The following is a 24098-nucleotide window of genomic DNA, read 5'->3' on the forward strand; positions in this document are numbered from 1 at the left end:
CTCAGTATCCTCTTTTCTAGGCTAAACAAACATGGGGTCCCCAGTTTAGATCAGGACCATGGCAAAAGAGGAGGAAATTTAACCCTTTGTCTCCACTCCAATCATGAGTGGAGCTGAGCAGCCAGTTTACATATCAGTTGATCAAGGGCTTTTTTCTGATTAAATACCGTATTTTTTGCACCATAACACTCACTTTTTTCCTCCTAGAAAGTAAGGGGAAATGTCTGTGCGTCTTATGGAGGGAATGCCTACGGGTGGCATGCCTACGGATTTTCCTCCTCTAAAAACTACGTGCGTGTTATGGTCGGGTGCGTGTTATAGAGCGAAAAATACGGTACTTTAAAGCTGAGGTGGAAAACCTGTAGCCTTCCAGGTGTTATCATACTCCAGCTTCCATCAGCCCCAACTAACATTATCAGCAGTAAAACATGATGGGAATTGTGGTCCAACAGTAGTTGGAGACAGGGCCAGCCCATTTATGAGGCGAGATAAGGCAACCGCCTCAGGCGACACAACCACAGGAGCATCAGGTCCTGATGAAGATCCTTAATCCCCACTTGCTCCTGATGTAGATCTTCATTTCGTGGTTCACCTCAGGTGCCAAAATATCTTGAGCCAGCCCTAGCTGGGGGGCCACAGGCCCCTCACCCCTGATATAAAGGTTAATCCTTGTGCATTGAAATGCGCTTAGAAACAAATTGGCAGCACAGCAGAGATCCATTCCATTGTTTTGTCCCCCTGTGATTCCTCCACAGTCCTGTTGCCCAGTCTCCTGCTGCAGCCAGTTTAACAAGTTTAACACCACAGCAGTAAGGTTGGCAGGTCTCAAGATTTTAACACTCTTGTCAGAGCCTCTGTCAGAAGACTCATAATCTCAGGGTGAGGAGCCAGAATAAATAGAGATGGGCAGGCTATTTATTGCTTGGCTTTAGGGCAGCCTCCCCCAACATGATGCCCCAAAAAGCCTTTGCTGGTTGTGGCCGATGGAAGTTATCCAAAATCCCTGGAGAGCACCAGGGCGGGGAAGGCAGTTTATAGTTCTCCCTCTACCATCTGCCTCAGGCTGCACCCTGAGGCACCACACACAGGCAAGCGTGGCCCCTTAACCCAGCAGGTCTCAATGTACCACACGAACCTTTAGGCTCCATTGTTAAGAGAAATGTACACAGAAGGAACTGCTTAGTAGAGGAAAGGCCTGCGTGGTTTAACAACTACTTCTCTTGTACCAAGGGTGCGGGTGGCGCAGTGGTCTAAACCACTGAACCCCTTGGGCTTGCCGATCGGAAGGTTGGCAGTTGAAGTCCATGTGACGGGGGAGCTCACAGCTCCTGCCAAGCTAGCAGTTCGAAAGAACACCAGCGCAAGTAGATAAATAGGTACCACTGCGGTGGGGAGGTAAATGGAGTTTCCATGCGCTCTGCCACTCATCACGGTGTCCCGTTACACCAAAAGCGGTTTAGTCATGTTGGTCACCTGACCCGGAAAGCTGTCTGCGGACAAATGCCGGCTCCCTCAGCCTGAAAGTGAGATGAGTGCCGCACCCCATTGTCAAGTTTGACTGGACTTAACCATCGGGAGGTCCTTTACATTTACCTTACCATTACTTTTCTTGTTGCTTCAGAGCTTTCAAAGCTAGTTTATTCACATGACCAGTAAGACATTACTGAGCTTGCATCAAGAAGCTGAGCTGAGTAGCTATACAGGGCCTACAATACAGGATGCTTAAAAAAAAAAAGGACTTCAAGGCTTACATGTGAGAGAAGAAAGCAAAGGGGCACATATCAGGGCCAGCTCAAGACATTTTGCTGCCCAAGGCAAGGATATGATGGCACCCTCCCCCAAGAGAGATACAGAAACCAGTAGGGCTGGAAACTTAAGTCCAATACTGGTGAAAGGACCATTTCCTTCATTACACTTGAGGGCAGCAGGCTAGCATAGTGGGTTCTGAGCAGATCATGTGGCACTCACAGCTCTGTCCTCTCCCTGCACTTCAGCATCTGCTGCCTGAGGCAGCTGCCTCACTCTGCCTCATCGCAGAGCCGGCCCTGGCACATATGCAGTAGGTAAGTCCCCATTGAGGAGTCTAGACCATCTGCTTTTCAAACCAAACCAGATAAAACCTTTACAAATGTGAGTGGTAGAATGAGAGCAGAGGGAACATGTATCTAAAATTGGTCTACCACCTCTATTTTAATCAAGTAGCATGAAATATTTGGATAAAGAAGTGGGCTGCATATTTAGTAAATTTACAGGAGAAACGGAATTGTGAAGAGCTGCATAAACTTTAGAACATGCGTCCTTCAGGTGTTATTGGACCCCAACTCCCATAATCCCCAGCTAGCATGGCCAAAGATCAGGGATGGTAGGAGGAAAAATCTAGGAATTTCTGGAGGACTACAGGCCAGCCATCCCTGCTCTGCAAGATAGCTGACATTTTTTATTTTAAAAATCTTAATTAAACTGGGCAGTAAACAATTGAATGGACTTTCACAAGTAAAATATGAAATGTTTTGCCTAGCAATGAAAAACCAAATGCAAAAGTGCCATGCAGTTAACAATTTGTAGCTTGTTATTTCTTAACGTATTTTCATACTAAGATGGGAGTGACTCATCACCCTGCATTCTTAAATTAATGCGAGAAAAGTCTGTTCTGCATGCCACAGAAGTATGGATCAGAGGCCAAGACCTGCTTCTCTGCCAGGTTGGGTATGATCTCAGGAATGCCAGCCATTGTGTTTGCTTTTTTGGTGACCCTGTTCATACAAAACTGCCCTGGGCATGGGATATGATAGGAGACCATCTCATCTCTGCATGAAGAATGGTTGAAACTGGTTCTGTGTTCCAAGGATGCAATTGCCACATGCAGTTGGTGTTGCCACAGTCACTGACCCCGTTCTCAGCCAGAAGTAGAAGGCACAGTGTCCTGCCCAAGGCAACGTTGGAAGTCCGTGGCAGAGCCAGGAATTGCATCCAGATTTCCCAGTTCAGCAGTACAATCTTACAGTGAGGGGGGAAAGTATTTGATCCCCTGCTAAATTTGCCAATTTGCCCTCTGACGAAGAAACGACTTTTCTGTCAGACAATCTCTGACTTTTGTCTCCTGGGTTTCTGGGGTTTTTCCTGTTGTTGTTCTGTCTCTCATGGCGACAAAAACCTACCATTAAAATTATGGACTGGTCCTTTCTTCGTCTGGGGGCAAACGGGCAAATTTAGCAGGGGATCAAATACTTTCCCCCCCCTGTACTATTCTCCCATGTAAACAATGGAAATCCACTGAATGGTTTGATTGGCCTTCTCTGTGCGGACCGAGTTGGACACAAATGCCTGGATCAGTCCCTACCGAGTGTTTATCCTTCATTAGCTAGTTCTTCCGAAGCAAGAGTAAGGAGGAGCACTACTGCTTACATGCTGCAGAAAAACCTCTTAACGCTTTTAATTGCCTCTGCAAATCCTGAGTGGATGGCATCCAAAATGCCCTGAAATGCTTTTCTATTCAGCGGTGGGGGGATTGAGGGCAGATGCAAAAGGGAATATTTCCCCAACCTGTGCAGACGCTGCAGATTTCTTGCCTCGGAGCCCAGTGTGGTTGGAATGATATTTTCGCTCATGAGTGTGTGTGTGTGTGTGTGTGTGTGTGTGTGTTTTAATTCATTTCCCAAAGAAGATGTAATGTCTTCACAGAGCACTTGACTCCTACATCTGTGTCTGCAATATGGCGTCCTGGCACATCTGTTGGAGCTGAGGCTTGTACTACAAATACAGCCGGCTCCGGCCATCTGGAGTGTGGTTTCCTCCCCCCTCTCTCTCACACACACACACCTCCTCTTCTTGCCCGGTGGGTCTCAGGGAGAAGAGATAGATCCATCCCAGGGATAACTGGAGGCATATGGATGTTACTTAAGATGAGCGCCTGGCGCCAGCAGCCACGGCTCTCGCAAGAAGCTTTCGGCAGGTTGGTTGCGTCTATGCCCAGCAGAGCCCTTGCACAAAACACAGCAAACACATGTGCCTGCATGAAAGCACATGGACTTAGATGGCAGGCTTACAGCCATATGCATGTGAGCCATCTGAAATTCTGAATGCACCTGCGTGCAGGGACAGACGTTGCCTCAGTAAGCCAATTCACTTTTTGTCTGCCACAGTATACTGGGTCATCGCTCTGCCCCAGATTCACATTGCTGCTCTCCTGGAGCACCCTTAATTGTACATGCAATTAAAACTAACGCATCATGTAGCAGGATGTGTGGTAATGTTAAGGAAGGTAGGAGAGGATATCTTGTTTTGATATTGTCCCTCCTCACTCACGCTAGTGAGTAAACAGCAGAGCACATTCCCTTTGCTACTTATTGGAAGCAAGTTGATGATTCATTAGAATCCTTTAATTAAGCAATCCAGTCTGGCTTTTCCAGTCTGGATTGTTCCTGGTAAGTTTTCCCTTTATTTCCCTCTTAAAATAATAATAAGACAACATGGTCTTATTTAAAAGTAAGAATCAAGTTTTACTTACATTCAGTTCACAGCGATAATCTGAAGGCAGGCTTTATCTTGTGTTTACAGTGAAGCGAAGTCTGAGCTACATCCCAGACTTTCTGTTTGTGGGCTCCATCCTATGTGAAGGTTGATCCATGCTCTGGCTAAGAGCCAGGAGAGTGAGAGTCCAAGAGTGAGAGTAAGAAAGTAAGAGTCCAAGAGAGAGATGGTTGCATGGCCAACCCTTTTATCTGGTCAGCTAGGGTCAGGGACATCTACCAGGTCACACACTCAGGGGGAGGAAGCCCCAGAGCAGGTATGACAGGAAGTCCTCCCTGTCTGGAGCCACATTCCCCGGTGCGTCCATTCTAGGCAACAAGAAAATGTTGTACAGTCATACCTTGGGTTACAGACACTTCAGGTTGTGCATTTTTGGGTTGCGCACCGCGCCGAACCCGGAGGTACCGGAACGGGTTACTTCCAGGTTTCAGCGCTCGCACATGCGCAGAAGCACTAAATCACGCTTTGCACATGCACAGAAGCGCCAAATCATGACCTGCGCATGCACAGACGTGGCACTGCAGGTTGCGAACGTTGTGGGTTGTGAATGTGCCTCCCGCATGGATCACGTTCGCAACCCAAGCATTCACTGTACTAGTAATAATACATCCCACAGAATGCAGATTTGCATACAATGAGGGGCTGCATACATATAGTTAAAAGGGCTCACATATATACACAAATGTGTAGATCCCACCTGCTGGGATAGTTCAGTTGATAGAGCACGAAACTCTTAATCTCAGGGTTGTGGGTTCGAGCCCCATGTTGAGCAAAAGATTCCTGCACTGCAGGGGGTTGGACTAGATGACCCTCAGGGTCCCCTTCGAACTCTACAAGTCTTTGAATACATTCACATCTCTACAGGTCTCATATCGGGGCTGCAGGCAGCATAGGAGGACTCAAGCACCTTACTCACTGCACGAACATGGCGGCTTGTCAGATGGACGCTGCTGCCTTAGTCTCCACAGTACTTCTGCTTCACCCTCTGATTAGAGGGTGCTATATAGCAGTTACCTGCTTAGCAAGGGTCAGGTGACTCAAGGAGGCCAATTGGACCTGGACTTTCAGAAGCTTCTGACTCTGGCCTAACTTCTTCGAGTGAATTGTTTCTGTCAGGTCTTCCTTGTAACTGACGCCAGGTGGGTGGGGACTGTTTAATGGGCTCCCCAACATCGTTGGCCTCCCTCCCCAAGCAGGTGGGCAGCATCAGTGGGCAGCAGCAGCTTGTCACCGTCTGGAGGGCCAAAAACGCCCTATAACTGCTTTTGTGTTTTGCTTTTTTAGCCTGGGGTTATTGCCTATCTACTCAAAATAGGCAAAACCTAACAGGCAGTGCTAAGCCATGAAGGTGATTAAAAGTTTGGCACCATGGCAGGTGATGCTGTGGAAGAAGCCATGTGTGTGTTGTGGTGCAGAGCAAGGAAGAATGTGAGGCAAGACATTTGCCTTGCTTTAGGTAGGACTTGTTTGAACTCCCTATGACCAGAGATGGAACATATTGTTCTCTCACATTGTTCACAGGTCATCCTGTTCTCTCTCGAGAGGTTTTGCCCCATTGCAACAGATGTTGCAACGGATCTGTTCCAGGTTACATGCAGCTTTGAAACTCGTTGCCATCCTAAGCAATTGCCTAGGTTGCTTTTCCACTCAGGCTGGATTCCACAGCTGATGCAACGGGGATGGTGTCACGAATTCCTCGCGGCGTTTTTAGCAGAACGCTCAGAGTCCCAGGTTCTTTAGTGCAGTCTTGTTTAATGTGAGCTATATACAAGTATTTACAAAAGCAGTTCATACAGAGTACCTGCACCTTGAGGCAAACGAATACTCTCCACCACTCCACCACAGCACAACAACACCACAACACCACAACACCACCACAATTACTGTTGAACAGGCTTTCTTTTTAAAACAGGCGACAGCCAATCACATTACTGCTGAGTCATTCTGACCCAGCACTTCACAGAGTATTGCACCAGCCTGTTGCAAACTGAAGCCTGCAGACGTACTCAGCATCCTGCGAATCCCAACAGATGGCCCATGGTATCTTGGTGCTTGAGGTGGAAAAATCAAGATGTCACTCACCTTTCCACGAATGTGTTGGGAAGCATTCCTGTGGAGCTGTGAAAGAGCTGTGATCTTGAGTAACTTAATAATTCCTACAGGTCAAGGATGGGGAACATGTGGACCTCTGTATATTGCTGGACTAAAACTGCCATCACTTCTGGCCATTAGCCATACTGACTGTGGCCCATGGGAACAGGAATCCAATAACATTGGGTGGTGACATAGTTCCTATCCTTGCTATAGGGTTTGCAAAGAACAACTTCCCAACTGATCATGCCACTTGGGTGAAGAAGAAGAAGAAGAAGAAGAAGAAGAAGAAGAAGAAGAAGAAGAAGAAGAAGAAGAGGAGGAGGAGTTTGGATTTGATATCCTGCTTTATAACTACCCTAAGGAGTCTCAAAGCGGCTAACAATCTCCTTTCCTTTCCTCCCCCACAACAAACAATCTGTGAAGTGAGTGAGACTGAGAGACTTCAGAGAACTGTGACCAGCCCAAGGTCACCCAGCAGCATAGCTGTCAATGTTTCCCTTTTTTAAAGGGAAATTCCCTTATTCCGAATAGGATTCCTCGCAAGAAAAGGGGAAAGTGGACAGCTATGGCCAGCAGCTGCATGTGGAGGAGCGGGGACGCGAACCTGGTTCACCGGATTACGAGTCCACCGCTCTTAACCACTACACCACACTGGTGAGATTTGTCTGTCTTTTATTCTGCCACCTTTAAAGGCCCCAAAATCCACATGACTTTGCTTTGTGATACTGTTGTCTTTGTGATGCAGAAATGGCACCTCTAACATATGTATTGCCTCCAATACTGTACTTATGGTGTTTTCACTGCTCCTTATGCACAGAGATCAGGCAGAGCATCTGGAATATGTAACTTGCAACTCGTAATTCAAGGAAGCTCACACAAAGAGCTGAGCAGATGAGATATGGGAGATCCATTATTAGATTTCCTGACACCTTTTTCTAAGCTTAAAAGCAGCTTGATGGGAATGGAACCACAGTGCAGGGTTTTCCCAATATAAACCCCTCCACCTGACATATCGTTGCCTGTGGTTATATAATGCATGCAGTTCCTGTACCTGCTGTAGTGTCTAATGGTGTAACAAACCATTAAGTTCTGCTCTGTCACTCTTGGCTCTTCCAAGAGTGATGGAAGCATGAACATTGTATTTTGTGTGTCTACACACACACACACACACACACACACACAAAATAGATGGATAGATCAATATCATACATGTATGCAGTGGCATTAATGTGTATCAGGAATAGCTAATCTGGTGTCATCCAGACATTATTAGGCTACATCTCCCATCATTCCTAACCATTGGTGATGCTGGTCATTGTTGATGTGTGTCCAGCAACATTTGAAGGTCACCATTTTGGCTATCCCTGATGTGACATGGTAAAAAAAATTCAAACCATTCAAACAAATACTGACTCTTGCCCGACGAGGGGCTTAAAAGCTTATTCTGAACAATGAGAGAAACAACTCAAGAATAAAGTGGGAGAGCCAAGGTTTAGCAAAGGATAAATTTGAGCAAATGCAGTTGTAAGATTTTAAGAAGTTAGGCTTTGTTTCAGCCAAGGATGAGGACTAAGGCTGTAATTAGATATTACAGCATATGTGAGCCTTCCACCAAGAGCAACAGCACCACTTCTCCTCTTTCTTTCCTAATGTCTAGTAATAAAATAATAAAAAAGTGACATGATGAAATTATATTACGAGTTCCACCGCCTCGTTTCAGCTTATTGGCCCATTAGAGGGGCATTGGACAGGGAAATGTGCAGTGTGATGACATCACATCACATCTTTTGTACTATGAAACACTGGGGAGGGGATGCAATGCTACTGGTTATAGTGGCACGTGTGTGTGTGTGTGTGTGTGTGTGTGTGTGTGTGCCATAATGTCTGCTTTTGGGCTCAGGATTAAGCCAGACATGATCATCTGGGATAGCTCTGTCAGCAGAGCTTGAGACTCTTAAACTCAGGGTTTTGGGGTTGTGGGTTCAAGCCCCACAATAGGCAAAAGATTCCTGCGTTGCAGAGAGTTGTACTAGATGACCCCCACGGTCCCTTCCAACTCTACAGTTCTATGATTCTGTGCTGCAAATAGGTTTTGACACAGGACCCCACAGGGGTGAGATAGAGCAGTGGAACTTGAAGCAAGATCCGCAAAGCAGTTGTGTTCTAGGAATGAAATAGCCAGCATTTGTTTCTGCTGTAAAAAAATTGTGGGAATGTTCAGGGTGGCAGGAGAGGATATATGTGTATTAATATCCTTTTTGAGGGATGTGGGTGGCGCTGTGGGTTAAACCACTGAGCCTAGGACTTGCCGATCAGAAGATCGGTGGTTCGAATCCCCATGACGGGGTGAGCTCCCGTTACTCGGTCCCTGCTCCTGCCAACCTAGCAGTTCAAAAGCATGTCAAAGTGCAAGTAGATAAATAGGTACCACTCCAGCTGGAAGGTAAATGACGTTTCTGTGCGCTGCTCTGGTTTGCCAGAAGTGGCTTAGTCATGCTGGCCACATGACCCGGAAGCTGTATGCCGGCTCCCTCAGCCAATAAAGCGGGATGAGCGCCACAACCCCAGAGTCAGTCATGACTGGACTTAATGGTCAGGGGTCCTTTAATATCCTTTTTAACTTGCGCTAGCAGGTTCCTTTACTTAGCAGAGTGCATTCCCCTTTACACAGCAGAAAACTTGTTTCAAACTCTTGTGAGTTTCTTAAGACAATACGCAATTCAACCTGGCTTTTCCAGATTGAAATGTGTTCTAATATTTTCCTGGTAAGACCCATTGAATCCCTCCTAAAAGAATAAAGACGCCACAGTCTTATTCATAAGCAATAAAAAGAAAGTTTACTCACGATCAGGCAGAGCATAGTTTGATCCCTGAAGGCAGGCTTAAGGCTTAAAGTTACAAACATGTACAGACAGGTTTACCCCATATGTGGTTTGACCTAATGACTGCAGTTTGCAATCTGGGAAGTTCTCAGGACGAAGGGAAGATGGAAAAGAGAGAGAGTGGCCAGTGGCAGAGTTAGCTGCATGGGTGCCCAGAGCGGCGGCCATGCTGTGCACCCCTGCGGAGTGCCTTTTTGTCACACACACCCACTCACACACCCCAGGATGACACCCAGGGTGGCCCACCACCACCACCCCCCCTACGCCCCTGAGAGTGGCAGCATGCCTTGGGCATTTACCAGGTCTGGAAAGGTCATGCTCACCCACTAGTCACATGCAAGGAAGGATGCTCCAGGCCAGGAGGAACAGGAAATTTGATTGGCTGGACCAAACATTCTCCTGCATGTCCACTCTAGCAAAACAAGGAATGTTGTACTTGACTGCTCCCAGTGTATTACATCCAACAAAAATTAACAAACGCTCTAGATGAATGAGTGCATGGGTGCAACTTGCCATTGAAAAGTAAGAGAGAAACTAAAGTAAAGAGCTTCATTAATGAAGGCATTAAGCTGGTCAGTTCTTTCCAGGCTGTTGCAGGTGAGTTTCTGCCTCTTGTATTAGGGACGAGCTTTTGCATGAGAAAACCAGGAAGGTGGAGGGCAAATGCAGATCATGGAACGCAGTGCAAACTGCATCTTTTCCTTCTTTTCCTCCTGGTTCAGCAGAGAGGAGACAGTGACTCTACTTGGCTGGGCATTTAACATAGCATTAGCCTTATGTGCCTCAGCATTACACTGTTGGCTCATACTCAATTTCTTACTCTCCATAACTCCTATATCTTTTATAGAAGCAATGTAGCTGCTTCTGACAGTATATTTGCTTCATTTTCCCTGCACATGCCTTTTACATTTGTCCTCATTGATTCATTCTGCTTCTGCCTACCCAGCTAACCCGTTTGTTAAGACCATTCTGAATGCTTCGGGTTTTAATCCTTTCCAATTCTGAATCTACTGCAGATCTGAGAGGTGTCCTTTCTCATCCAAATCCATTATGGGGATATTAAATTACAATTTCAAAGTTACACCCAAACTGTGCATGTAGCTGTTTTGGTGGTGGCGTGCTTTGCTGCCGAGGCTGTTATGTCTGGGTTATATGTGGAAATGGAAGTAGAGCAATGGGAGAAATGTAGAAAAAGTTCAAGCGGGAAATTGCAGTTCCACTTTTGATGGGTCAGTCAGGGCTAAACATCAATTCATGTTTTCTTTTGCTCTGTTATTGGCAGAGCAGCAACATGGGGACGAAAAACAAACCAATAAAACAGGTATTTGGGGGAGGGCAATACTCAAATTCCTATTTGGTTGTTTCAAAAATTCTTTACCATCGATTAAGGCACCTGTCCTATCCACTAACAATTCAGTTTCTGGGGATTAAATGGCACATCCTGATATGCTGAAGAGAATCATCATAACAAGAGCCAGTGTGGCGTAGTGATTAAGAGCGATAGACTCGTAATCTGGTGAACTGGGTTCGCGTCTCCGCTCCTCCACATGCAGCTGCTGGGTGACCTTGGGCTAGTCACACTTCTCTGAAGTCTCTCAGCCCCACTCACCTCATAGAGTGTTTGTTGTGGGGGAGGAAAGGAAAGGAGAATGTTAGCCGCTTTGAGACTCCTTAAAGGGAGTGAAAGGTGGGATATCAAATCCAAACTCTTCTTCTTCTTCTTCTTCAAGACATGGGTGGGTCAGTCAAGATCAGCCTCCCAGTCCCTGACCTGTTCTGGAAGAGACTAGCTTTTAAACCAGCACTCACCCCAGTACCAATTCAGGGCAAGGCTGTAGGCCACAATCCAGCATGTCATTCTGGATCCCAGTGCAATAAACTCTGGGCTGCATTGTAGCCATGATGTACAGAAACACTTGGACAGTAGCTGAATCTGAAGCTGGTTTGAAGGGCAGAAGATAGGCCTGGTGAGTATAGGCAGTGAAGACAGCTTCACTAAATAGGAGCTGGGAGGGGAAGGGTTGTGGAAACGGGGGAAGCAAATCAGGTAATGCACATCAGGTGAAGACACCCCCTTCTTCCCTCTGGTGAGTAAATCAACGGGGGGAAAGCAACTTGAAATACAGCAAGGGGAAATTACCTCTCTGCATTTTAAGCCACTAATGTGTATGTACATACTCAAAATTCAGCAGTAGAGAGCATTCTCTGCATCCATGTCTTGCATCCATTCTCTCTCTCTCTCTCTCTCTCTCTCTCTCTCTCTCTCTCTCTCTCACACACACACACACACACACACAGCTACCTCAAATGAGGCCACCAGGGGTTATTTGTTTTGGAGGGCCAACCACAAAAGTAAGAATTTTGATGTACAAATATCCCTGTGTGTCTTCTGAACCAGTGGATCAATTCCTGGAAACCCCGGATGGTGTGCTGGTGATGTAGACTTTGGAAAGAATCAAGGATCTGCATCTGGATGTATAAATTTACACAGAGAAAATTAATAACGTTGTACTGGAGCAAACCCAACACTTTTCTCTTTTCATTAATGCAACAGAGCATAAGGTTTGCCAGTGATCCCTTAAGTCATAGAAGAACCCATTATATTAACACTAGGATTCACTAAGCAGGCCATGGACCATAATCTTGAGCCACAAGTAGGTCCTTTGCTTTAAAGGTGATACCCTTGTAGGTCCTAGGAAGCATCTCATACTCTGCACCCCTTCAAAAGCCTCTGTAAAGGTAAAGGGACCCCTGACCGTTAGGTCCAGTCATGGCTGACTCTGGGGTTGCAGTGCTCATCTCGCGTTATTGGCCAAGGGAGCCGCCATACAGCTTCCAGGTCATGTGGCCAGCATGACTAAGCCTCTTCTAGTGAACCAAAGCAGCGCACAGAAACACCGTTTACCTTCCCGCCGGAGCGGTACCTATTTATCTACTTGCACTTTGACATCCTTTCGAACTGCTAGGTTGGCAGGAGCAGGGACCGAGCAATGGGAGCTCACCCCATCGCGGGGATTCGAACCGCCGACCTTCTGATCAGCAAGTCCTAGGCTCTGTGGTTTAACCCACAGCGTCACCCGCGTCCCAGATATCTGTAAGTGGTAATAATAACCCCTTTTCTCACTTCCCCCCAGTTCTTTCTCCACCATAGGAAGACGGCATTAATATTGGCTTTGCGAGACCTCCCACTGCTTCAGAGCTAAGCAGTTCTGGAGGCACCTATGAAGGCACCTTCATTCATTGTCTGAAGATGCAAAAGAGCCCTGAAGAACAGGCAGAAATGGGAAGAAGGTGGAATGGGGGAAGGAGATTTTGCCCATCTACTTTGACTAAGGGCTTGTCCACATTTCTGCTTGTCCTGTGCCTAGAAAGCACAGGTTGGAGCAGTTTCCCCCTTGCCCTTCGTGCTAAATCGGAGCAAACATCAATCCAGAGAAAAGCCCAAATTGCCATTTCCCCCCAGTTAAATTCAGGAAAAATCACACTTAAGTAGCAGGACATGAAGAAATGTAGATAAGCCCTAACAAGTCACTCCCTGGCTCGAAGCTCAGATAACCCGTAAGCGACCTTTTCACTGATCATTTTGTTTCTAGATTCATAGACTTGGAATGGTTCTTGACAATTGTCTCTAATCTGACCCTCTGCTTGATACAGGGCGAAGGAATTCAACGTTAAGTGGACACAGTACAACAGACAATGCAGAACAGCGTGAAACTATTACTTCTCGTGACCTGGACACTATGCATTTGCATACATTGGCTAGGACTGATGGGAGTTGTAGTCCAATTCACCAGGAGCGCATGAGATTGGTGAAAGCTGCCCTGGTGCAAAAAACAAATAAATCCATTTTAACAAATCCTAACATTTTGCAGTTAGGAAAGTGATTGGGAAATGCATTGAAAAGGACAGAGTGGATGAGTGGTTAATGGGAACACCCCACAAGCAAGTCAAGATGACTCCTTGGTGAATGTTCATTGTTGTATAACCGAATTAAGAAAGACTGGGTTTAATCTAACCTCTGCCTTAGCATTCTGCAAGCAAATCAGGATAAATAGGTCACCTGCAGGAGCCTCTGGTTGGAACTCCTCATAAAACCAGATGGTGCTCCAGAACTTCTAAGGCCTTAGGGAACAGGGGCCAGTGGGCTAGCAAAGAAAATGGATTCTCTGTCTGCTCTCACCTTTGTCTGCTCCTTACCTTTGTTGATAGCAGTGTCATTCTTTTGAGATTCCATATATATTAACCAGAAAAGAAATGGGTTCCACGCTGCAGTCTTTACACCAATGGCTTACACCATTCTGCGATGAGAATCTGTCCCCGTTGGAAGCACTTAATAATAAATCTCGCGCCAAACATATGGCCCATCACGATTGTTCAGTCATTAACTGCCCTCGTAGCTGGACACAATTTCTGCTAATGAAGCACTAATAAATGAGTGTGCTGATTGTTTTACCTGTTACTGCCACTATTATGAAAATGAAAAGGCCCTAGTGATTTTGAGAGTGAATTTGTACATCAGGTAAAAGTTGTTGCGATAGAAAGAGCTCAAGCTTGGGAAAAGCTGAAGGGTGTTTTGCACCACTGAGCCGCAGAATGGGGCGCGCTTTCTTCACCACGTGGGCCCTATCCATTCCAGAGTGCAACTAGAAGCACTCAGCATTTCTGCAAAGCAAAGACATCTGTAATTCTCTTCTCGTTTGGCAGATGACCATTTACACGAGGAATGTGGAAATAAAAGATTGCTGTCTGGTTCAGTGTTGTTCAGGCAAAAATTAAAAGATAAAATTGCTTGCATGTATGGGGATAATAGGGACGCGGGTGGCGCTGTGGGTTAAACCACAGAGCCTAGGACTTGCCGATCAGAAGGTTGGCGGTTCGAATCCTCGTGATGGGGTGAGCTCCCGTTGCTCGGTCCCTGCTCCTGCCCACCTAGCAGTTCGAAAGCATGTCAAAGTGCAAGTAGATAAATAGGTACCACTCCAGCAGGAAGGTAAACGGAGTTTCCGTGCGCTGCTCTGGTTCGCCAGAAGCGGCTTAGTCATGCTGGCCACATGACCCGGAAGCTGTATGCCGGCTCCCTCGGCCAATAAAGCGAGATGAGCGCCGCAACCCCTGAGTCGGCCACGACTGGACCTAATGGTCAGGGGTCCCTTTACCTTTACTTTTATGGGGATAATAGATGGGCAGCAGTAGCTTGACCCTAACAACAACAACAAAATGGCAAACTAGAGCAGAGCTGGCCAAAGACCTTTTCGGTGCAAGAGGCAGAAAACTCAAATTTCTCCTCTCTTGTTAATGAACCTGGGCTCACAATCTGCCAGAGAGTTCTCCTGTGCCAGCCCCACTGAAATGAAGAGGGGCTGTGCAAGAATGTGCTCTTATTTCTTTCCATGGGGTTTGCTGAGGGGAAAAACAACAACTCCGTGGGTCAGAACTGCCTGACTCTCACACAGCTGTCTTTACTGTCATTCAAGCTAGTGATGCCCTTGATTTGGAATGTTATGGAAAGGAGACTCGTGTTCTTTCTGGATCTCTGGTCCCATGGGACTCCCGTGGTCCCATAAGAGAAGAGAAGCTATGAGTTGGGGGGTGCGGTATTTGTTACAGCAACAGTTTGGGGTGGTGGCCGCAATGGTGGTGGCATCTGCAGTGCTGCTGCGAGGAGAGATTCTCGTTTCGCATAGCCAGCTCTGGGAAGGACTTGATGCGGCCTTCTCTATTTACAGATGTTTAGAAGCCTCAGATTGAAGCAACGCAAAGGCTGTTTGCAGACCAGCAGATGTTTTTTTGAGGAAAGAAAAGGGACAGATTCTTATCTCGGCCACGTTTTGGATCAATGCAGGTGAGGCATCCCCTTGACATCCTGCCTCGTTTCTGGCCGGGTCTTGATACACGACCTGGGGGTGGGTGCAGGAATGAAGCAGGCCTTTACGCGTGCATGTGTGTGTGTGTACACACACACACACACACTTCAGTGAACAGCCACAGATTGGGGGGGAGCAAGGGGGGTTAGAACTGGAAGCAGATGGTCACTTTGGCAGGGCGCCGGAAAAAAGAATCTGTTCCATACATCGCACACAGCAGTCTCGGCAGAGGCCTCTGCCAGGAAAAACAGAATTACCTCTCTGATTACAGCAAGCGGGCGCAAGCGCTCTTCCTGTAACACTGGGTTTTGTGAGCCAGCCAGGCCAAATATGGGCTGCTTTGGTGTGTTTTTTTTAAAGTGCAAAATAAAGCAATAGTGCTGCACAGCTCAGGCATGGCCTGTAGAAGAGAGGTGGTTTTTTTCTTGCCCTCAGCTTCAGTACAGACCCCTTTTTAAAAAAAGAAAAAGAGAAAGTTTCAGTACAAAGGGGTGAGCGTGATCCGTTGTCACCCCTCTTCCCTTTGCTTTAGTGCTACCCTCCCCAACACATACTTTTGTCCTTGGAGCAACAAGTTCCAATTTTCAAAAATAAAAATCTCTCTCAATCAAAGAAGACTTGATGTTACAAAAATACATTCAAGAGATTATTTATTATTAAATCCAGCTAACCACCATTTATGTGGGGCTTTGGGTCTGGCTTTGGAATGGAAAGTTCCTTTGTTGCTCTGATGGATGACCTCTTCCAAGAGTAAGTCACGGAGAGTGTGCTTCTTTTGGTTCTCTTGCACTTCTCAGCACATGGTATCCTTCTGGATAGTCTCTCTGGGTTGAGTTCTGGAGCCACAGTGTTGCAGTGGTTCGGCTCCTTCAAAGAAGGCCAATTTTAGAAGGTGGTGCAGAGTTACCTCCTTGCAGTCAGGCTATGCAGTTCCTCAGGGAACTGCAAGTTTTATCCCCTGCTATTTAATACCATATTTCTCTGTGTATAAGACGAGGGGTTTTTATTATTAAAAAATGTTTAAAATTGGGGGTCATCTTATACACGGATAGTGCAGAGGGGGGACAGGCGATTGGAGGCAGATGATTGGTGGCTTCGTCAATGCGTGCAATTGGCAGTGGTGGTTCCCTCAACAACTCTGCACATCCCCCCCAAAAAAAGCTTAACAACTTGGGGCAATCTCCCATTTCCTTAATTTGGAGTCCCAGAAAATAGGGGTCGTCTTATACACTGAAAAATACGGTATCTATAGGAAAAGACTGGGATTAACCAGAGATGTAGACTTGACTGTCACCAATATGCAGATGGTACCCAACTCCATCCCTCAATTAAATACAATTGTGTAACGACTGTATATGCGATGTATTTGTACAGCCATACCTTGGAAGCCGAACACCTTGGGAGTCGAACATTTTGGCTCCTGAATGCCGCAAACCCGGAAGTGAGTGTTCCAGTTTGCGAACGTTCTTTGGAAGCCAAATGTCTGACGCTGCTTACATGGCTCCCAATTGTGTGCAGGAAGCTCCTGCAGACTATCGAAAGCTGTGCCTTGGTTGTCGAACATTTTCAGAAGTCAAACGGACTTCCAGAACAGATTCCGTTCAACAACCAAGGTACAACTGTATTGCTAAAGGGGTTTGGGAAATTGCATGGACACTAAGAAGAGCTCTCTGAGTACTTGATGGGTTGATAATTAACTGTGCATGTGTCTCTGCTATCTCTCACGTGGTATCTAACCTAGATCACATGACATTCAGTTGCAAATCTCCATATTGGGTGTGTGAGTTGCTCTTTGTCTCTCAAGCCACTGAAGACAAAGGTGCGCATACATGTGTCCCCTGGAGAAAACCGCCTCGGGCTGAAATGCAGGCTAATGAACTTAGTGGGAGATACAGCTCTGATGATCATACTTCACATTGGTAATACGATGTACAACTGGGAGATGCCATGGGTTCCCCATTTCTACAAAAAGGCCTTATGTGTCTTCCATCAGAAAAAAGGTATGGAAGAAGAATCATTTGGATTTGATATCCCGCTTCATCACTACCCGAAGGATACTCAAAGAGGCTAACATTCTCCTTTCCCTTCCTCCCCCCACAACAAACACTGTGAGGTGAGTGGGGCTGAGAGACTTCAGAGAATTGTGAGTAGCCCAAGGTCACCCAGCAGCTGCATGTGGAGGAGCGGGGAATCGAACCCAGTTCACCAGATTATGAGTCTACTGCTCTTAACCACTACACCACACTGGATATTGAGTGAGGCCAGAGGTGCCAGCTTCTCCAGAATTGAGGGGGCCTGGCCCCCTTAAAAAAAAGATTGGGAGCCACTGTGCCTCAGCCACCAAGAGCCAACACCTTTGAGTGAGGCTCAGCCCTTGCTTAATACAATTGAGCAGCTTCGCTAGTGGAGGGTGGCTCTGCCAGAGAGGAGACCCAAGTAGGCTCTATGCTATCATACTCTCCGTGTCCCTATTTTCCAGGGACAGTCCTGGAATTATGAAAAAAAAACACCTCCCTTCAACTTCTGATTTTATCTTGGAATGTCCCCATCTCCCCTGCCAGGGCTGCCGCTGCTGAGCTCAGGGACAATGATGAGCCGGCGCTTGTCCCAGGCAGCAGCAGTGAAGGAGCATCCTATTGCCTCTCCGTAGTCTCTCCATGGCCACTGCTGCAGGCCTCCTCCCTTGGGCAGCTCAAAGCGCTTGCTGGAGAGCAGGCGATGAGGGAAAAGAGGTTGCCACCACCAAGGGGCCGTCAGAAGGCAGGGCTGCCCTGGGCAGGATGAAAGGAGGAGCAGAGCAGAACGCAAGGAGCATTTGATTCATTCATTAATTTTTTAAAAAAATGTGTGCCTGAGTTTAACCCCTTTATAAAATTTATGGGTGTGTGTTTTTCTTTTCATAAATCAGAATTAAGGGGTTCTCTCAGGACAGTGGAGGTCATATGTATTGTGTCCCATTGGTGTGTAGTGTTTAGTTGCAATCACCCTTCTTCTGATAGGAAATGCTTGGGGTGGGGGCAAGAAATGGGGGTCGAGGAGGGTCAGTTGTGTGGGAGTGAGAAATGACCCTTTTTTCATCAGAGGGATGTTGGCGGAGGGTTATGCGCTATCACAAGTGGTCCTCCCTGCAGTTCCAGCCAGTTTGGGATATATTTGTCTGGCAGGACATTAGGATTTCCTTTTCTGGAACGCTTTGCTCCCAGACATTTTGGAGGGCGATATAATCAGAGACCCTTTTGTATTCTCTTGATCGTGAGTTGATGTTTAGGGAGTTTGTCCTGAGCAGGACCCAGCAGCTGAGAAGGAGGAGAAAGGAAATATGCTAAGGATGTGAACCATGTCTTACCCATAGGCACTAGGGGTGAGGGGCACCCTGGCACCGGACTCTCAGGGGCACCAGGCCGAGAGTCCGGGGCCTGAGAGTTGAGTCCAGGGAATAGCCTAACCGTTGGCTCTGCACTGTGAGTTTGGGAGCTACCGAGCCAGCAAGATGCTGAGGCGGTCGGCTGGCTCCACTCTCCTGCGTGCCTGGGACTGCACCCCGGCGCCACATATGTTTAAGACAGCCCTGGATGTGAATGAATTTTATGAATAAAGGTCTCCTTAAGCATTATTTGAATCCATTCTTCAGGAACAAAGGGGGAAATACAGAACACACTTTGGAGTATCTTCCTTCAAGGGTCTAACAAAGCTACCACCAAACAGGTAGTATTATATCTGAATGTTGCAAAACCACTTAGACCTGCTGCGATTGTTAGCTACTAACTTGTCAGCTTTGTTCTCCTGAGACTGTAGGTTTCTATTTGTTTTTTAATACTACTTTTTTTAATGGCTGGTTGGCCATAATAAATATTTGGTTTATATTGATGGGTCTGAAATGGGACTATATTCAAACAAGCCATCTGGAAATTACCTTCGTTTATTAAGTTGCAAGCAACTTGCATCATACAACGAAATTTCGGTTCCAAGGGTTACATGTATACACGGAAATTGCATAGAACCAAAATTACCTTTGGAGCAACCATGCAGCTAGCTAGCCCACTATCTATATGGCAGCCCATAATGGGGAGAATCAGAGGTGGGAGGAAGCTGGAAGCCCCAAGTTGACCTGGCATGAAAACAGCTTTAAATATCTTGGCCTTTCTTTCTAGACCAGTCCTACTTCAGTGTCTGTGCAGAGTGCAATGGCTCTGGGAATGGTGGGGTGGTTCTTGTGAGATCTTGTGGGAAGTTGGATTTCCCGGTGGGATCTCATAAGAGCATCCACACCATTCCCAGATCCACTACGCCACTGGCTAAGGTGCCCTGAACTCAAGGTGCTCCACGTGGGATTTGCCCAGGGAAAAAGGCTCAGAGCGTAAGCTCTTTTTTGTGCCAGATTTACTTGGGGTTTCCACCTTGCACCCACCTCTAATCCTTGCCCTCGCTAGCCTGCCTTCAGCCGCTGTGGCTGAAATCACAACATCAGACTCTCCAAGTGTCCCTATTTTCCAGGGGCAGTCCCAGATTTACAAAAGCCGTCTCAGTTTCTGATTTGATCCCGGAATGTCCCGCTTTTCCTTAGGGTGTCCCGATTTTCATATGGGGGATATGGAGTTCTGTGATCCCTGAGCCAAGAAGATAAGTAACTAGACAACCGTTCATAGAATCATAGAATAGAATCATAGATTCATAGAGTTGGAAGAGACCAAAAGGGCCATCGAGTCCAACCCCCTGCCAAGCAGGAAACACCATCAGAGCACTCCTGATATCTGGTTGTCAAGCCTCTGCTTAAAGACCTCCAAAGTAGGAGACTCCACCACACTCCTTGGCAGCAAATTCCACTGTCGAACAGCTCTTACTGTCAGGAAGTTCTTCCTAATGTTTAGGTGGAATCTTCTTTCTTGTAGTTTGGATCCATTGCTCCGTGTCCGCTTCTCTGGAGCAGCAGAAAACAACCTTTCTCCCTCCTCTATGTGACATCCTTTTATATATTTGAACATGGCTATCATATCACCCCTTAACCTCCTCTTCTCCAGGCTAAACATGCCCAGCTCCCTTAGCCGTTCCTCATAAGGCATCGTTTCCAGGCCTTTGACCATTTTGGTTGCCCTCCTCTGGACACGTTCCAGTTTGTCAGTGTCCTTCTTGAACTGTGGTGCCCAGAACTGGACACAGTACTCCAGGTGAGGTCTGACCAGAGCAGAATACAGTGGCACTATTACTTCCCTTGATCTAGATGCTATACTCCTATTGATGCAGCCCAGAATTGCATTGGCTTTTTAAGCTGCTGCGTCACACTGTTGGCTCATGAAGAGACCTTTAGAAGAGACCTGAAGGCAGTCCTGTATAGGGAAGCTTTTAAATGTTTAATGTTTTATTATGTTTTTCTATTTGTTGAAAGGTGCCCAGAGTCAGATGGGCAGGGCATTATTATTATTATTATTATTATTATTATTATTATTATTATTATTTACACCCCTATTTTCATCAGAGAAATGTTGGTGGGTATGTCACATACAGGCAATGCACATAAAATACAAGTTTGCTCTACATGATATTTGTAGCTACTTTCCTTCTTATTTGTTCATTTAGCTTGGTTTATGGCTAAGGTTTTATTTTTTCCATTGGTCTATTTGATCTTTGTTAATACACAACAATTGTTTACATCAATTAGAACAGGAAGGGAAATATAAATCTGCATCCCACAAAGCTGCAATACGTGAATGTGAAGTTGTTCTCGCCACGTTTGCGAAGACCCCATTAGAATAGCACAAAGGGGTTTTGTTATATTGCTCTTTGTTCTTTTATAGCTTTGCACTTTGTAATCTGTGACTTTGCCGTTTTAACCTGTTACTCTGACATCTAAATTGAAAAGCTGTCAGCCTTTATAGCATGCATAGCTGTGTGGAAGTTTCAAAATAACACATTGCTAAGTCACACATTACAAACTGCAGAGTCATGAATAATGAACTGAGAAATCTTGACTAATCAACCTCAAAAATGAACCCAACTGCCAAATAAAGAAGAAAGATGTTCTGTGAAAAGGAAACTCCCAAATACTTTTAAGGTTAATACAACTAAAAACGGTCCATTATTATTGCTGCTTCTGTTGTTGTTATTGTTGTTGTTGTTATTTAATACAGTAATAACATTATTAAGGGATATATTGGCTGTGAGCCCTGGAAGACCTGTTCCCTGCTTTGCAGCCTTTTTCCACCTGGCTTGGGAGTGTGGGGCCTAGACTGACTCCAGCTACAAAAGCTGAGGCTGTTGAACAGACACTTGGGCTGGGGTATTGTTTTGGGGTTTTGTTGGGGGGGGGATGTTGCTGTTGGCTTTTTGTATATTTTAGATCTTGTGATTTATGCAGAAATCGTTCCATTTGCCTGTGTATTTTCTGATGTTTTATTTATTGCTTACGACTACTTTTGTAACTTGCAGTTATGCTTTTTTGCACGTATTAAGCAGCCTTGAGCAAGTTTTGAACTGTGGAAAGGCAGCATACAAATAAAATTATGTATGCATGCATGCATGTATATTTATTTATATACCACTTAATTGCCAAGATGGTTTCTGTGTACACAATAAACCAATTTCATCAAAACATTAAATTTAACATTCACAAATAAAATGTACCATAAAACTAGCCATTAAAAAAACAATTTAAAGATTTAAAATAGCAGATTAAAGCATTTTAAAACAGTAGGTTCAAGTCAAGAGATCAGGGGAATCCTTGTGTAAACAGGAACGTCTTCAAGAGATGGTGCGATGCCAATAAGGTTAGCCTTGCATGGGCTTCCGCTCGTGGGAACAGTTAATTGAATAAAAACACCAGCAATGTTATTCATTTATTTTAAAATATGTGTATGCCACCTGTCATGTGATCATATCTAGGCATCTACAAATAAATTATTATTAAGCATTATTATTATTTGTTCTATCCCAGTTTTCTTCTGGGATATTCATTTTTAGAATTACTTTGATATTAAAGTTCCTAAGGACTACTTCCACTTGGTCAAAATGAACCTTGATTCGCTATAATGCCTACAGGGGGGGGGGCAAAGGGATTCTGATTCCCCTTAACTTTATAATGGCCCCTTTACTTACCACTGTTTACTGGGTTTGGCTAGAACAGAGCAATTGGGGTGGCTTTCATTAAAGAGCCCTCCCCTACTCCCCCAATTCCCATGATTCACATGCTGACTCAGTTGTTTCACGAATATAAATGGACCTTGATAGATGGAAGCCACAGGTGTTCAGCCTCTTCAGGGAAGTAAATATAATTAAAATTTATATTCACCCCCTCACACTTTGCCTGCACCCTCAGGGATGTACGGCATCGCATACTGCATTCAAACTAAATACCATCCTTCCCAGCTTCTCATTGAGTGGGACCAATAATATTCCCTGAAGAAACTGCACCTTTCGCATGAAGGAGGTTTTTAATTTTCTTTGCCTTGCCTCATACTATAGAGTTTCCCTAGTATCCGATGCCCTAAAGGGGAAACTTCACCCTACTGAGCAACTGCTACAAGGGCAGCAAAGCTAGCTCTGCCAGAAGCTGACAGATCCGTGTGGAGCTCCTCGTGAGGTGGGGCATGCAACTTATGGGTGGCTGCTTCACAGTAAAACACCTTCAGGCCCTGGACTAACTTTGCCCACACAGAGTGAGATCTTTGGATCCTTCCATGTAGAAAAGAGCATAAAGGGTTTATTAAATAGTGGGTGGACATAGCAGACGACACAGAGATTTCTCCAAGTACAGTGGTACCTCGGGTTACAGACGCTTCAGGTTACAGACTCTGCTAACCCAGAAATAGTACCTTGGGTTAAGAACTTTGCTTCAGGATGAGAACATAAATTGTGTGGTGGCGGCACAGCGGCAGCAGGAGGCCCCATTAGCTAAAGTGGTGCCTCAGGTTAAGAACAGTTTCAGGTTAAGAACAGACCTCCAGAACGAATTAAGTTCTTAACCCAAGGTACCACTGTAGTTCTTTATAAGTAAGCTGGAACTGAACTGAACAGCAAACAGCTCAGCCGGCCTGCTTTTATAGGCAGCCAGCTGTCAACATTGTAACAACAACAACCCAAGGTTTCCTGCCTAAATTAACTGACGTGGACCTGAGTGAAAACTATATACATGATACCCCTGGTGGCCAGGGTGAGAACTTCAATACATAACAGAGCTTCCTGTTCCAGCTGAGCAAAGTCTTCCTGAGCTTCAGTGCATTCCGGCATTCTTTGGCCCTAACTTGCGGCTTGCTCCTTGACTCAGTCTCCTGGCTCTGGCTTCTTCCGTCTCGACTACAGGCTGCTCTTAGCTCCCACCTCACCAGTGACTGCTACTCACTGCCACCCAGTCGTAACTTTGTCTCGTGCAGCTGATCTTGGGTGTCGTGAAAGGGCAATATATATATATTATTTCTGTTATTATTATTACTGCCAGAGAAAGGCACCTGTGGGGTTTTCTCCCCTGGGTACCAAAACTGTCATTGAAAGTCTACTCAATATTGATCCAGAGTAGATTCCAATGTATAGTTAGCAGAGTAAAAACTTAAACACATTGCAGGATTCTCAAAAGTAGACTGGAGGCAATATTTCATCCAGCAGAGCTTTACTGCTACTGAAGGCAAATGAGCATAATGGTCACAAATCCAATAACATCCAAGACTGGCACCGTCCATAAGAAATCCAGTTGCAGCAGACTTAACAAACTTACAACTTAATTAAAACTTAACACTATATA

At 45.8% G+C, this 24098-nt stretch overlaps 1 long non-coding RNA gene across 2 annotated transcripts in view; it reads right to left on the reverse strand.

Moving 5' to 3' along the window:
- Positions 1 to 11247: 11247 nt before the first annotated feature.
- The window catches only part of LOC308577025, a 32249-nt gene continuing 19398 nt past the window's right edge, over positions 11248 to 24098 (reverse strand). Inside the window, exons 2-4 of one of the 2 annotated variants that reach the window (XR_014003354.1) lie at positions 16045 to 16237; positions 11809 to 11975; positions 11248 to 11763 (exon numbers count right to left, since the gene is read on the reverse strand). This is a non-coding gene — a long non-coding RNA (uncharacterized lncRNA). Of the gene's footprint in view, positions 11976 to 16044; positions 16238 to 24098 lie in introns of both variants that reach the window. The other variant, XR_014003355.1, reaches the window with a different exon arrangement.

Source organism: Podarcis bocagei (assembly GCF_964188305.1).
Source record: "Podarcis bocagei genome assembly, chromosome: 17".
NCBI lineage: Eukaryota > Metazoa > Chordata > Lepidosauria > Squamata > Lacertidae > Podarcis > Podarcis bocagei.